Source organism: Heptranchias perlo, chromosome 3, assembly GCF_035084215.1.
Source record: "Heptranchias perlo isolate sHepPer1 chromosome 3, sHepPer1.hap1, whole genome shotgun sequence".
Classification (NCBI taxonomy): Eukaryota; Metazoa; Chordata; class Chondrichthyes; order Hexanchiformes; family Hexanchidae; genus Heptranchias; species Heptranchias perlo.
Genome location: NC_090327.1, coordinates 86,277,052 through 86,293,603, shown reverse-complemented (window position 1 = coordinate 86,293,603; position 16,552 = coordinate 86,277,052). Strand labels below are relative to the sequence as shown.

The 16,552-nt window shown below is 46.4% G+C and overlaps 3 non-coding genes across 3 annotated transcripts; all 3 read right to left on the bottom strand.

Annotated features, from left to right (window-relative positions):
• Window positions 1-583: 583 nt before the first annotated feature.
• LOC137320310 (U5 spliceosomal RNA) lies at window positions 584-698 on the bottom strand. Its single transcript, XR_010962469.1, has one exon. It is a non-coding gene; the product is annotated as a U5 spliceosomal RNA (small nuclear RNA).
• A 5,548-nt stretch (window positions 699-6,246) lies between these two features.
• Window positions 6,247-6,360, bottom strand: LOC137320341 (U5 spliceosomal RNA). Its single transcript, XR_010962497.1, has one exon. It is a non-coding gene; the product is annotated as a U5 spliceosomal RNA (small nuclear RNA).
• A 6,856-nt stretch (window positions 6,361-13,216) lies between these two features.
• On the bottom strand, window positions 13,217-13,330 carry LOC137320326 (U5 spliceosomal RNA). Its single transcript, XR_010962483.1, has one exon. It is a non-coding gene; the product is annotated as a U5 spliceosomal RNA (small nuclear RNA).
• Window positions 13,331-16,552: the final 3,222 nt, after the last annotated feature.

Genomic DNA, 16,552 nt, shown 5'->3' with positions numbered 1-16,552 from the left:
ATAGACACCAAGTCAAAGAAGGAGACATTCGGACAAGTGACCAAAAGCTTGGTCAAAGAGGTAAGTTTAAAGGAGCGCCTTAAAAGAGGAGAGAGTTGAAGAGGTTTATGGAGAGAATTCCAGAGCACAAAAGGCCAGAGTTGGAGCAACGCAGAGTTCCCGGAGGATTGAATATTTGGAGGAAGTTATGGTGATTGGGAGGGGGCGAGACCATGGAACACGAGGATGAGAATTTAATGTCATCTTCAAACTCCACCTCAGCATCACCACACTCTACTTTTATAACTCCTCCAGCCTCACATCTCATCCTGCACTGTGACTCCAATCTCTGTGCATCACCCCTCTCCCTCTGCCCCACCACTGGCACATGAGCCCGACTAAAGTCAGTTTTACAGCACAGACGCCACCACCCAGCCCATGTACGCCAGTTATTTGAAACACGGAACACCTAATCCCAAAAATTTAAATATTTAACAGGTTACCTTTTCAGAGAGTATCCAATACCCAAGCACTTGGCAGCCTAACTAATGAACCTAAAGACACATCTACAACTAAAGATAAATCTTTCTTTCAGCAATATATCAGCCCCACAAAAGCAGGGCATCAAAAAATTATATAAAAACTCCAAATGCTCCTCTCCACGGAAATCTTTAGTAAAAGGCGAAAGATTTATACGATCTGAAGAGAAAGCAGAGTAATCTAAAGACTCAACCTCAGCTCCTTGCTCCTAAGCGATGACATACCCCTTTAACATTGTACTGAGATGCTAACACTAAGATCCAGAGAAAACATATTACCAAAGATCAACACAGCAAGTGGAAAAGTAATGACAATCTTCAATCTCCGTGAAAGCTACGGTCAAACCTGAAGTTTATTTTGCTTTTTTGCAAAGTACTATGTAGAACATTATGGGTATGTAAATGAGCTCTGATCTTTGTGGAGGCTGGGTTTCCAGTGACGTGTTCAATTCTTACTTGGGTAGAAGTTTACTTCGTATGTTTATACTGTCTCTGTGTCTGAACTTTCATATGAGAAATTTTAATCAGCAATTTCTGCTAGTGAACAAACTGTATTTTGGTTCATACAGGAAGCCATTGATTTAATGAGAGCAGAGACAGAGCTCAGAGCCGTGTATTGAAAGGAGGCAACTGAGGGATTCACTCCAAAATCTAGTATCCATTTCATTGTGCTCAAATGTTTATACTGAAATTTATATTTGGTCCTGGAAACTAGACTTGTTGATGTATCTGTGGTGTTAATTTTAACTGTTGATCCATTCAATATCTGTATTCCACTTTCATTTACGGAATTTATTTGGAAATAACCAAAAGCAAGAAATGAAGGCGCGTTTATTCTTTTGGGGTGAAATAAAGCAAACCAAAATATAAAAAATACTTCAAACGTACATGTTTACAACAGTCACAATTCACTATCTGGGCTTGGGTATAGGGGGCAAAATTTCAAAATTTCCAGATGACACAAATCTTGAAATGTGGTAAACAGCATGAGGATAGTAGCAGACTTCAGGAGAGAAAGGGAGAGAGTGGTTAGACACCCAAGGGGCAATGGGAGTATAGAGCATGGTAGGAGGCTGGGAAATGGTGTGAGGTGTGATGTTTGATCAGGGTTAGAGGTCGGGAGAAGGGGAGCATAGTAACAGGCCGGAGGAGAGCTCCAGGAGCTGTTGGGGGAGGGGGGGTAGTGTCTTTTTTATTTCAAAAAAATACATTGAAATCAATGTTGAGTCCAGCAGGTTGTAAAGAGCCTAATCGAAAGATGAGGTGCTATTCGTTGAGCTTCATTGGAATAGTGTAAGAGGCCGATGACAGAGAGGTCAGAGTGGCAGTAGCACTGGGAATTAAAATGGCAAGCAACCGGCAGGTCAGGGTCAGTTCCTAATATAACTAACAAAGTTCTTCGTATTGGTTTTGATATCCCTTGCGAGTTTCTTTTCATACTCTCTTTTTGTAGCCCTTACTATCTGTTTTGTGACCCTTTGTTGATCTTTGTATCTTTCCCATTCGCCAGGATCTGTGCCATTTTTTGCCTTTTTGTTTGCCCTTTCCTTATGTCTTAGACACAGCAAAAGAAAAAGAAGTCCCGGAAATCAGAGGAACTGACGGCCAAAGGTGGAACCAGCGGCAACAGGTGCTTCGAGCCACCAACGGACGACAGTGGCTTCTCCTCAGCTGACGAGAAAGGAAAAGGGAGAGTCCCATCTACCCTCAAAGGAATAGGCAAAACACAACTGTAACCAGTGACACAGACAGCAGGCTCCAGCTCCAGGAATTTGGCAGCTCCAGGGCATCAGGAGCAGCAATGAGCCCAGCACACCCCAACTCCAGGACGCCGGGAGAAGCGACATGGAGAGCGAAGTCCCCCAACTCCGGGCAACAGGGTGAAGTGACATGGAGAACAATGTCCCCCATCTCTGGGCAACCGGGAGCAGCACAACAGTCGCGGAGAACGAACCACCGGCAAAGGTCGAGGAACCGAACCTGGTCATGGATCTCACAGACGCACCACCCCACGAGACCCCGTCGACAACCCCCGAGTGCGGACACTCCTCCAATGGAGGACAGGCCTCATTCCTCAGCCCGAGGACTGTCCAGAAGTTCGTGCACACCACACAAATGCGGAATCAGGACCAATGGATGGAAATGGAGAGTAATGTAGAACCCGGACTAATGTAATTATAGGACCTTAATGTTTGTCCTTTTAGTATTTTTAAAATGGCTTTAAAATTTGCATCCATAAACATGCATTGTGTTAAATCGACTACGCAATGCGCTGCGACCCTGAACTACCTGTCCAGGGTCAAGAGGGACCTGCTGTTCTTGCAGGAATGTGGAATCCCGCACCTCAGCAACTATCGGCAGTGGTCATGCATGTGGACCCCAAGCGTGGATCCGATCGGGCAGTTCCCCAACCAGACAGTCGATGCCATTTGGCAGAACGTCTCGTCGCCAGAACTGACCAACAGGCACCAGTAGCTTGGGTGGTGGTGAGAAGGGTCCTCCCAGTGTGGTCTTTCCAAAACAAACGGAATCACAGCGCCACCGCGAGCCTCCCTCGAGGCTGCGGCAGGGTCGAGAGCGTCATCCACGTCTTCATGGATTGCCCCTTCGTGCAGAAGATGTGGAGTGAGATGCATTGGTATCTGTCCCGGTTCATCCCAAACAGCTTGGTAACACACGACGCTGCGTTCTACGGGTTGTTCCCCGAAACACATACAGAGACAGATATCAACTGCTGCTGGAAGACCATCAACTCCGTGAAGGAGACCCTTTGGTCCACCCGAAACCTGTTGGTCTTCCAGCTGAAGGAGCTGCCCAAGAACAAGTGTTGCCGATTGGCACACTCCAAGGTCCAGGAGTACATGCTGCAGGATGCACTGAAGCATGGTGAGGCCTACACAAAGGCTGTATGGGGAAAGGCCACCGTGTAAGGCCACCCCACCTTGTATTGTACAGAATGTATTATAAGATATGTACTCTGTTTTGAATTGTAATGATGGGATCGGAGGTTGTATGATCCATATTGTATTATTTTGAATTGTAATTGCGCATTTACATTGAACGGTGTGTATCCTTAAATTTCATGAAATAAGGTATATTTTGAAATTTAAAAAAGAATTTAACGTGATGCAAAACCCCAGTTTATACCCTTAAGGGTCAAGAGTTCTACTTGCAAAAAAAAACAGGCATGGACGATAAAAGAGGTAAGGGACAACATAAAACTAAAAGAAAAAGCATACAAAAATGAAGAAAAATAGCACAGATCCTGGTGACTGGGAGAGATACAAAGAACATCAAAGGGTGACAAAACAGACAGTAAGAGCTACAAAAAGGGAGAATGAAAAGAAACTTGCAAGGGATATCAAAATCAACACAAAGAATTTTTACAATTATATTAGGAAAAAGAGGGTGGTCAAGAGCAATGTGGGCCCCTTAAAAACTGATAATGGTGATATTGTAAATGAAAATAAGGAAATGATGGACATGGTAAATAATTATTTTGCGTCAGTATTTACAATAGAGGAAGAGGATAGCATGCCGCATACCCCAAGGAAACTAATTTTAAAACAGGGATGGGGACTCACCATAATTAACGTAAGCAAATTAACAGTAATGAAGAAAAGAATGACACTAAAAAGTGACAAATCCCAAGGACCAGGTGCTTTCCATCCCAGGATTGTAAAGGAAGTAGGTGAGAACATTGCAGATGCCCGAACTATAATCTTCCAAAGTCCTCTTGATTCAGGTACTGTTCCTTTAGATTGGAAAATTGCATGTCACTCCTCTATTTAAGAAAGGTGAGAGAGGGAAACCAAGGAATTATGGACCAGTTAGCCTAACATCTGTTGTCGGGAAATTACTAGAGTGTATAATTAAGGATAGAGTGACATAACAACTTGAAAAATTTCAGCTGATCAGACAGAGCCAGCATGGATTTGTGAAGGGTGGGTCATGCCTGACGAACCTGATTGAATTTTTTGAAGAGGTGACTAAAGTAGTGGACAGGGGAATGTCTATGGATGTTGTTTATGTGGACTTCCAGAAGGCATTCGATAAAGTCCCTCATAAGAGACTGTTAGCTGAAGTTGAAGCTCGTTGAATTGAGGACAAATTGTTGATCCGATGAGGAAATTTGTTGAGGGGCAGGAAACAGAGAGTAGGGAAAATTGGCAGGTACTCAAATTGGCAGGATGTGACTGGTGTTGTCCCACAGTGATCTGTGTTGGGACCTCAACTATGCACTGTATTTATCAATGACTTAGATGACGGGATAGAGCCAGCACTTAAAGCCAGCCACTTAAAGCCAGCAGACCGATACTTAAAAGGGCATTTTACCTCATTGAGATACTTGAGGTACTTAATAGATCATGTATTACAACATTAAAATGAATTTAACCTTACCTGTTCGGGTTTCACATCACTTCTGAATCACGTGACCAGAAAGCAGGAGAGAAGGGCTGGATCCATGAGGTGAGTGCCTTTATTGCACTGTTTGTGGGCCCGGAGGAGCAGGAATGCTTCATCCAAGCCCAACAAGCTCACCCGGAACCCCGTGATCAAACGAGCCCCCCTCTCCCCGATACTGGACAACCCCCACGCCCCACCCCCGCACCATTGTGGACCCCCACCTAACTCAGACTCTTCACCCAACCTCCAGCGGCCTCAGGTCTCCAAGTCCCAGCCCCCCAATCTCCTCCCCGGCCCCCTGATCTCCTACCTGACCCCCCAAGTGTTCTTCCCGGGCCCGGGATTTTTCCCGGCGCCCCGTATGATCTCTTTTCCAACCTTCTGATCTTCTTCCCGGCCCCCAACCTTCTTCCCGGCCCCCGACCTTCCTCCTTGGCCCCATCGATATTCTTCCTGGCCCCCAACCTTCTTCACTGGCCCCACCGACCTTCCTCCTGGCCCCCCAACTTTCTTCCACGGCCCCCCGATTTTCCTCCCGTCCCTCCGATCTTCATTCACAATGAGTGAAATACAGGCACTTTTAAAACAAATCATATCTTAAAAAACAATGAATTCAACCACAACAACAACTTACATTTATATAGTGCCTTTAACTTAGTAAAACGTCACTATGTGCTTCGCAGGAGCGTAAACAGACAATAATAGACACCAAGTCAAAGAAGGAGACAATTGGACAAGTGACCAAAAGCTTGGTCAAAGAGGTAAGTTTAAAGGAGCACCTTAAAAGAGGAGAGAGTTGAAGTGGTTTATGGAGAGAATTCCAGAGCGCAAAAGGCCAGAGTTGGAGCAACGCAGAGTTCCCGGAGGATTGTATATTTGGAGGAAGTTATGGTGATAGGGAGGGGGCGAGACCATGGAACACGAGGATGAGAATTTAATGTCATCTTCAAACTCCACCTCAGCATCACCACACTCGACTTTTATAACTCCTCCAGCCTCACATCTCATCCTGCACTGTGACTCCAACCTTTGTGAATCACCCTTCTCCCTCTGCCCCACCATTCGTGCATGAGCCCTACTAAAATCAGTTTTACAGCACAGGAGGCCGCCACCAGGCCCATCTACGCCAATTATTTGAGACACGCACGACTTAGTCCCAAAAATGTAAATATATAACATATTGCACTTCCAGAATTTATCCAAAACCCAAGCACTTGCCAGCCTGAGTAATGAACCTTTGGCCACCTCATCACAATAACAATCAGGGCACACCTACTACATATTCACAACTAAAGATAAATCTTTCTTTTAGCAATAACTCAGCCCTACAAAAGCAAGGCATCAAAAAATTATTTAAAACTCCAAACACTCCTCTCCACGGAAATCTTTAGTAAAAGGCGAAAGATTTATACGATCTGAAGAGAAAACAGAGTAATGTAAGGACTCAACCTCAGATCATTGCTCCTAAGCGATGACATACCTCTTTAACATTGTACTAAGACGCTAGAACTAAGATCCAGAGAAAACATATTACCACAGATCAACACAGCAAGTGGAAAAGTAATGACAATCTTCAATCTCCGTGAAAACCACGGTCAAACCTGAAGTTTATTTTGCCTTTTTGCAAAGTACTATGTAGAACATTATGGGTATGTAAATGAGCTCTGAGCTTTGTGGAGGCTGGGTTTACAGTGACGTGTACAATAAAAGGTGTCGCTGTGGGAACCCGTATGGGTCCTAGTTATGCCTGCCTTTTTGTGGGATATGTGGAACATTCCTTGTTCCAGTCCTGCTCAGGTCCCCTCCCTCACCTCTTTTTCCGATACATTGATGACTGTATTGGAGCAGCTGCATGCTTTTACCCCGAACTGGAAAATGTCATCACCCATGCTTCCAATTTCCACCCTTCCCTCGCCTTCACATGGTCCATCTCTGACTCTTCCCTTGCCTTCCTCAACTTCCTTATCTCCATTTCTGGGGTTAGACTGTCAACCAATATCTATTATAAGCCCACCGACTGCCACAGCTACCTTCATTACACTTCCTCCCAACCCGCTTCCTGTAAGGATTATATTCCCATCTCCAAGCTTCTCTGTCTCTGTCACATCTGTTCTGACGATGCCACCTTCCACACCAGTGCTTCCGATACATCTTCCTTTTTCCTCAACTGAGGAATCCCCTCCACTGTAGTTGACAGGGCCCTTGACCGTGTCCGTCCTATTTCCCGCACTTCGGCCCTCACCCCTTCCCCTCCCTCCCAGACCATGATAGGGACCAATTATACTCACCTTCCTCCCCACCAGCCTCCACGTTCAACATATCATCCTCCGCCATTTCCGTCATTTCCAGCGCGATCCCACCATCAAACATTTCTTCCCCTTCCCTCTCCTTTCAGCAATCCAAAGGGATCGCTCCCTGCGCGACACCCTGGTCCACTCTTCCAACACCCGCTCTCCTCCCCATGGCACCTTCCCGTGCCAGCGCAGGAGATGCAACACCTGCCTTTCACCTCTTCCATTCCCACCGCCCAGGGCCCCATACACTCCTTCCAGGTGAAACAGCGATTTACTTGTCCTTCTTTCAATTTAATATACTGTATTCGCTGCTCACGCTGCAGTCTCACCTGGAGTACTGCGTACAGTTCTGGTGCCCTTATTTAAGGAAGGACATACTTGCACTGGAGGCAGTTCAGAGAAGGTTCACTAGGTTGATTCCGGGTATGGAAGGGGTGTCTTATGAGGAAAGATTGAACAGGTTGGGTCTATACTCATTGGAGTTTAGAAGAATGAGAGGAGATCTTATTGAAAGATACAAGATTCTGAGGGGACTCGATAGGGTCGATGCTGAGAGGATGTTACCCCTCATGGGGGAATCTAAAACTAGGGGGCATAGTCTCAGAATAAGGGGTCGCCCATTTTAGACGGAAATGAGGAGGAATTTCTTCTCCCAGAGGGTCATGAATCTTTGGAATTCTTACCCCAAAAAGCTGTGGAGGCTGAGTCATTGAATACATTAAAGGCTGAGTTAGACAAATTTTTGATCAGCAAGGGATATGGGGAAAGGACGGGAAAGTGGAGTTGAGGTAAAAATCAGATCAGCCATGATCTCATTAAATGGCGGAGCAGGCTCGAGGGGTTGAATGGCCTACTCCTGCTCCTATCTCTTATGGTCTTATGGTCTTATAGTCTCTTCCACATTGAGGAGACTAAACCCAGACTGGGTGATCGCTTTGCTAAACACCTCCGCTCAGTCTGCAAGTGTGACCCTGACCTGCTGGTCGCTTGCCATTTTAATTCCCCGTCCCACTCCCACTCTGACCTCTCTGTCCTCGGCCTCTTACACTGTTCCATTGAAGCTCAACCTAAGCTCGAGGAACAGCACCTCATCTTTCGTTTAGGCACTTTACAACCTTCTGGACTCAACACTGATTTCAATAATTTCAGACCATAACCACTGCTCCCATTTTTTTGGACAGCAAGTGCTTGTAATGGTTCTGATGTTTCCATTTACAGCTCCTCTGGACCCATCTTTGTTTCTTTACTTGTCCCATTACCACCCTCCTTGTCTTGCATCATCATCCCTTTGTCATTTAATCACTCCTGCCCTCCACCCTATCACAGACCTTCCCTTTTGTTCTTTCCTCCCCTCGCACCCCGCTCCCCCCCCACTTTCCCTGGCTCTGTACTTGCTTAAAAACTGTTTAATCTTCAGCTTCTTCCAGTTCTGACGAAGGGTCATTGTCCTGAAACGTTAACTCCCTTTCTTTCTCCACAGATGCACCCTGACTTGTTGAATATTTCCAGCATTTTCTGTTTTTATTTATGTACAATTCTTACTTGGGTACAAGTTTACGTCGTATGCTTCTTCTCTGTATGTGCTCCCCGGCACCCTGATCTCTTCTCCAGGTCCCCGACTCAAACAAAACCCTTCATAATTTTGAACACCTCTATTAAATCCCCTCTTAACCTTTTCTGTTCTCTCAACACGACTGAAGTTCCTTATCCCTGGTACTATTCTAGTAAATCAATGCTCCCTCTCCAAGGCCTTGACATCCCTCCGAAACTGTGGTGCCCACAATTGGATACAATAATCCAGCTGAGGCCTAACCAGTTATTTATAAAGGTTTAGCATAACTTCTTTGTCTCTATTTATAAAGCCCAGGATCCCGTATGCTTCTACAACAACTTTATCAACTTTTCCTGCCACCTTCAAAGATTTGTGTATTTGAAGCCACAGATCTCTCTGTTCCTGCACCCGCTTTAAAATTGTACATTTACTTTATATTACCTCTTCCCATTCTTCCTTCCAAAATGCATCACTTCACACTTCTCTGCGTTCAATTTCATATCCCATGTGTCTTCCCATTTCACCAGTCTGTTTATGTCCTCCTGCAGTCTGCAGCTATCCTCCTCACTGTTTACTACATTTCCAACTTTACATGAGGTTTCTGCCCCTGCAACAGCACTGAAATGGCGCTTATCAAAGTCACATATGACATCCCATGTGGCTGTAACTGTAGTAAACTATCCCACCTCATCTTTCTCGAACTGTCTGCAGCCTTTGACACGGTTGACCACACCATCCTCCTCCAACGCCTCTCCTCCATCGGCCATCTGGGTTCAACTGCCTTTGCCTGATTCCATTCCTATCTATCCAGTCATTGACACAGAATCACCTGCTATGGCTTCTCCTCACACTCGCACACCGTTACCTCTGGAGTCCCCCAAGGATCTATCCTTGTCCCCCTCCTATTTCTCATCTACATGCTGCCTCGCAGCAACATCATCCGAAAACATGTCTGGTTCCACATGTACGTTGACAACAACCAGCTCTACCACACCACCACCTCGCTCTACGCCCCCCCACTGCCTTTGATTTGTCACGTTGCTTGTCCAACATCCAGATGAGCAAAAATTTCCTCCAACTAAATGGAATCATAGAAAATTTACGCATAGAAGGAGGCCATTCAGCCCATCGTGTCCGCACCGGATGAGAAACGAGCCACCCAGCCTAATCCACTTTCCCGCATTTGGTCCGTAGCCCTGCAGGTCACGGCTCTTCAGGTGCACATCCAGGTATTTTTTAAATGAGTTGAGGGTTTCTGCCTCTACCACCCTCTCAGGCAGTGAGTTCCAAACTCCCACCACCCTCCGGGTGAAATTTTTTTTCCGAATTTCTGCTCTAATCCTTCTACCAATCACTTTAAATCGATGCCCCCTGGTTATTGACCCCTCCTGTAAGGGAAATAGGTCCTTCCTAGCCACTTTATCTAGGCCTCTCATAATTTTGTATACCTCAATCAAATCACCCCTCAGCCTCCTCTGTTCCAAGGAAAACAATCCCAGCCTATCCAATCTGTCATCATAGCTAAAATTCTCCAGTCCTGGCAACATCCTCGTAAATCTCTTCTGCACCCTCTGTAGTGCAATCACATCCTTCCTGTAATGTGGTGACCAGAACTGTGCGCAGTACTCAAGCTGTGGCCTAACTAGTGTTTTATACAGTTCCAGCATAACATCCCTGCTTTTATAATCTATGCCTCAGCTAATAAAGGAAAGCATTCCATATGCCTTCTTAACACCTTATCTACCTGTCCCGCTACCTCAGGGATCTGTGGACATGCACTCCAAGGTCCCTCACTTCGTCTACACCTGTCAGTATCCTCCCATTTATTGTGTAATCCTTGTTTGCTCTCCCCAACTGCTTGACCTCACACTTCTCCAGATTGAACTCCATTTGCCACTTTTCTGCCCATCTGACCAGTCCATTGATATCTTCCTGCAGTCTACAGCTTTCCTCCTCACTATCAACCACACGGCCTATCTTTATGTCATCCGCAAATTTCTTAATCATGCCCCCTACGTTTAAGTCCAAATTGTTACCATATACCACAAAAAGCAAAGGACCTCGTATTGAGCCTAAATATTAGCAAGACCGAAGCCATTGTCTTCGGTTCCCGCCACAAACTCCGTTCCCTCGCCACCAACTCTGTCCCTCTCCCTGGCCACAGTTTGAGGCTGAATCAGACCGTTCGCAACCTTCATGTTCTATTTGACCCTTAGATGAGCTTCCAAACCCCGATCCACTCCATCGCCAAGACCGCCTACTTCCACCTACGTAACATCGCCCGTCTCCTCCGCTACCTCACCGCATTCGCTGCTGAAACCCTCATGCATGCGTTTGTTACCTCTGGACTTGACTATTCCAATGTTCTCCTGGCCAGCCTCCCATATTCCACCCTCCGTAAACTGGAGCTCATTCAAAACTCTGCTGCCTGTATCGTAACTCGCACCAAGTCCCCTTCACCCATCACACCTGTGCTCGCTGACCTAAAATGGCTCCCAGTCCGGCAAGGCCTCGATTTTAAAATTCTCATTCTTCTTTTCAAATCCTTCCTTGCCCTCGTCCCTCCTTATCTCTGTAACCTCCTCCAATCCTATGACTTTCCAAGACCTTTGCGCTCCTCCATCTCTCGCCGCTTGCACATCCCCAATTTTAATCGCTCCACCATTGGTGACCATGCCTTCAGCTGCCTAGACCTCTTCGCCTCTTTCTCCTCCTTTAATACACTCCTTCAAACCTACCTCTTTGACCAAGCTTTGTCTTAACATCCCCTTATGTGATACGGTATCAAATTTTGTTTGATAACGCTCCTGTGAAGGGCCTTGGGACAACAACTTACATTTTTATAGCACCTTTAACATAATAAAACGTCCCTATGGGCTTACAGGAGTGTAAACAGACAAAAATTAACACCAAGTCAATGAAGGAGACATTAGGACAAGTGACCAAAAGCTTATTCAAAGCGATAGGTTCTAAGGAACGCCATAAAGGAGAAGGGAGGTGGAGAGCTTTATGGAGGAAATTCCAGAATTTACGGCCGAGATGGCTGAGGCATGGCCAGCAATGGTGGGCGCAGAAAGTGATGGATGCAAAAAGGCCAGAGTTGGAGCAGAGCAGAGTTCTCGGAGGGTTTTATGGCTGGAGGAAGTTATGGTGATAGGGAGGGGGGCAATGTATGGAGTGATTCAAAGATGAGGATGAGAATTTAATGTCATCTTCAAAATCCACCTCAGCCTCACCACCTTTTACAACTCCTCCAGCCTCACATCTCATCCTGCACTCTGACTCCAATCACCCCCCTCCCTCTGCCCCACCAATAGTACATGAGCCCTACTGAAGTCAGTTTTACAGCACAGGAGGCTGCCACCCAGCCCATCTGTGCCAGTTATTTGAAACACGTACTGCCTAATCCTAAAAATGTAAATATTTCACACATTGCACTTCCACAATTTATCCAAAATCCAAGCACTTGCTGCCTGACTAATACACATGATGTGGAGATGCCGGTGTTGGACTGGGGTGTACAAATGTAAGGAATCTTACAACACCAGGTTATAGTCCAACAGTTTTATTTGAAAATCACAGCTTTCGGAGGCTTTCTCCTTCGTCAGGTGAGTGTCGGGTTCCTTGAAAATTACTGCATATATAGTCACAGAACAATGCCTTGTGATTACAGATAATCTTTCCAACTGCCCGTTATCAAGGCCATCAAATGAATTGAATAGTGTTCAGACAGAGAAACATTAGATACCAGACTACTGAATATACAAACGGCCAGAACCACAGACAGAGAGGGAGAGAGAGAGAGAAACATCCGAAAGGAAGAGAAAGAGAGAGAATGACCAGTTGTATTAAAAACAGATAACTTTTTTTTCCGCTGGGGGGGTTACGTGTAGCGCGACATGAACCCAAGATCCCCGTTGAGGCCGTCCTCATGGGTGCGGAACTTGGCGATCAATTTCTGCTTGACGATTTTGCGCGTAACCCCACCAGCGGAAAAAAAGTTATCTGTTTTTAATACAACTGGTCATTCTCTCTCTTTCTCTTCCTTTCGGATGTTTCTCTCTCTCTCTCCCTCTCTGTCTTTGGTTCTGGCTGTTTGTATATTCAGTAGTCTGGTATCTCATGTTTCTCTGTCTGAACACTATTCAATTCATTTGATGGCCTTGATAACGGGCAGTTGGAAAGATTATCTGTAATCACCAGGCATTGTTCTGTGACTGTATATGCTTTAATTTTCAAGGAACCCGACACTCACCTGACGAAGGAGAAAGCCTCCGAAAGCTTGTGATTTTCAAAAAAAACTGTTGGACTATAACCTGGTGTTGTAAGATTCCTTACATGACTAATACACATAAGGCCACCTCATCACAACAAATACAATTCTACCAAGACACACTTATGCCATATACACAACTAAAGATAAATCTTTCTTTCAGTAATAAATGAGCCCCACAAAAGCAGGGCATCAAAAAATTAGTTAAAACTCCAAATGCTTCTCTCCACGGAAATCTTTAGTAAAAGGCGAAAGATTTATACGATCTGAAGAGAAAGCAGAGTGATATAACCACAGCCAATTGCTCCTAAGCGATGACATACCTCTTTAACATTGTACTGAGATGCTAGACCTACCATCCAGAGAAAACATATTATCACAGAGCAACACAGCAAGTGGAAAAGTAACGACAATCTTCAATCTCCGTGAAAATTACAGTCAAACCTGAAGCTTGCTTTGAAAGTACCATGTCGAACATTATGGGTATGTAAATGAGCTCTGAGCTTTGTGGAGGCTGGGTTGACAGTGACGTGTGCAATTCTCACTTGTGTACAAGTTTAGTTTATATGTTTATTCTCTCTCTGTGTTTGAACTTTCAGATGAGAAATTTTAATCAGCAGTTTCCGTTAGTGAACAAACCGTATTTTAGTTCATACAAGAAGCCACTGACACAATGAGAGCAGAGACAGAGCTCAGAGCCGTGTATGGAAAGGAGGCAACTGAGGGATCCACTCCAAAATCTAGCATCCATTTCACTGCTCTCAAATTTTTAAATTTAAATGTATATTTGACATAGAAACTAGACTTGTTGATGTATCTGTGGTGTTAATTTTAACTGTTGATCCATTCAATATCTGTATTCCACTTTCATTTACGGAATATATTTGAAAACGACAAAAAGCAAGAAATGAAGGCGTGTTTATTCTTTTGGGGTGAAATAAAGCAAACCAAAATATTAAAAATACTTCAAACGTACATGTTTACAACATTCACAATTCACTATCTGGGCTTGGGTATAGGGGGCAAAATTTCAAAATTTCCAGATGACACAAATCTTGAAATGTGGTAAACAACATGAGGATAGTAGCAGACTTCAGGAGAGAAAGGGTAGAGAGTGGTTAGACACCCAAGGGGCAATGGGAGTATAGAGCATGGTAGGAGGCTGGAAAATAGTGTGAGGTGTGATGTTTGATCAGGGTTAGAGGCCGGGAGAAGGGGAGCATAGTAACAGGCCGGAGGACAGCTCTAGAGGCTGGTGGGGGATGGGGGTAGTCTCTTTTTTATTTCAAAAAAATACATCTTTCTGCTACAATATGCCCTAGAATCAACAAGGGGTCAGGCCACATTAGATTTAATAATGAGAAATGAGCCAGATTTTGTCAACATCCTTATGGTGCGTGAACATTTATCTAATAGTGATCACAAAAAACGCTCCGCTCCGGCTGATCAACGTGTACGCCCCGGCTCTGAAGAGCGAGTGGCTGGCCGTCTTCCAGCAGCTCCCACTGCTGCTGGCGACGTCCAAGCCGGTCATTCTCGGCGGTGACTTCAACTGCATCATCGGTGCGGCTGGACGATCCGGCAGAGCCAACAACAAACTGGACACAACGTCCAAACTCCTGATGGAAGCGGTGAAAGACGCCAAGCTGTGCGATGTCTTCAGCAACCCTGCAGATGGAGCGGCGCATCAATACACCTGGTCCAGACCAGATGGGTCCGTCCGTTCCAGGATAGACTTCCTGTTTGTGTCCCGGAAGCTCAAGGTCAGATCCATCAAGGTCACACCGGTGTTCTTCTCTGACCATTGCCTCCTCCTGGCCGACTGTCACCTACAGGACGATCAGAGAGTGGGCAGGGGGACATGGAAGCCCCTCTTTGATTCCCCAGTGCACTGGTGGGAAGCCATCAAGGCGATCATCAAGAGGTTCTTCATCCTCAAAGGTGTTCAGAAGGCGAGAGAGAGGCAGAGGGAAACGTCCCGACTCCAGAAAAGCATGCAGAATCTTCTCCTGCTGCAGTCGATGGGGATCGATGTCGGGGAGGAACTCAGAGAGGTGAAGGACCAGCAAGCTTCGCTCTTTACCTCCGAGGCCTCCAAGATCATTTTCCGGTCCAGAGTCCGCTCCGTGGAGCAGGACGAGACTTGCTTGCGTTTCTTCTTCCAAAAGGTGCACAGAGAGAGCTCTGTGATCAGCAGCCTGAAGGAAGAGGACGGCTCGGTCACGTCCTCGCAGCCCGACATACTGAGGATCTGCAAATCCTTTTATGCCGGACTCTACGACGCGAAGCCCACAGACAGCGCGGCCTCCCAGTCCTTCTTGTCGTCTATCACGGAGGTTCTAGACGACAGCAAGCGGGAGAGTGGTGATCCACCCCGATCAGACCTGCACCGTACCCGGCAGGAAGATCTCTGATAGCCTGGCGCTACTCAGGGATACGATCGCCTACGTACAGGACAGGGGAGTGAACACCTGCCTGATCAGCCTGGACCAGGAGAAGGCCTTTCACAGAATATCCCACACGTACATGATGGACATGCTCTCCAAAATGGGGTTTGGGGAGGGAATCCGCAATTGGATCCAACTGCTCTACACAAACATCAGTAGCGCCGTTTCAATCAACGGGTGGGAATCAGAAAGCTTTCCGATCAAATCTGGAGTCAGTCAGGGCTGTCCTCTCTCCTCCGTCTTGTTTGTGTGTTGCATTGAGCCCTTTGCTGAGTCCATCAGGATGGATGCGGACATAAGAGGGGTGACGATCCCAGGCAGCGGAGGCACTCAGGTCAAGGCCTCCCTGCACATGGACGACGTTGCCGTCTTTTGCTCAGATCAGCTGTCGGTCCACAGATTGATGAGCATCTGCGACCAGTTCGAACTGGCCTCGGGGGCCAGGGTAAATCGCACCAAGAACGAGGCCATGTTCTTTGGGAATTGGACCGACCGATTCTTTGTCCCCTTCACCGTCAAGTCGGAATACCTGAAGGTGCTGGGGATCTGGTTCGAGGGGACCGGGCCGTGGACCAAAAACTGGGAAGAGTGTATTGCCAAGGTTAAGCAGAAACTGGGACTGTGGGATCGACAATCCCTCTCGATCGTGGGCAAGAGCCTGGTCATCAGGTGCGAGGTGCTCTCGGTGTTGCTGTACGTGGTGCAGGTCTGGCCCATACCTCGCTCCTGCGCCGTGACAGTCACCCGAGCCATCTTCCGCTTTATCTGGAGATCAAAAATGGACCGTGTCCGCAGGGTCACGATGTACAAATGTCCGGAGAAAGGGGGGAAAGGCGTGCCCAACGTGGCCCTCATCTTGATGGCCACCTTTGTGTGCGGCTGCATCAAGCTGTGTGTAGACCCTCTGTACAAAAATCACATAGTGTCACTACGTGCTGAGGTTCTACCTGTCCCCGGTGTTGAGAAGGATGGGCCTGGCCACACTGCCACGGAACGCTCCGTCCAGTTGGACCGGTCCACCCCACCTGTCCTTCGTGGAAAAGTTTGTGCAGAAAAACACC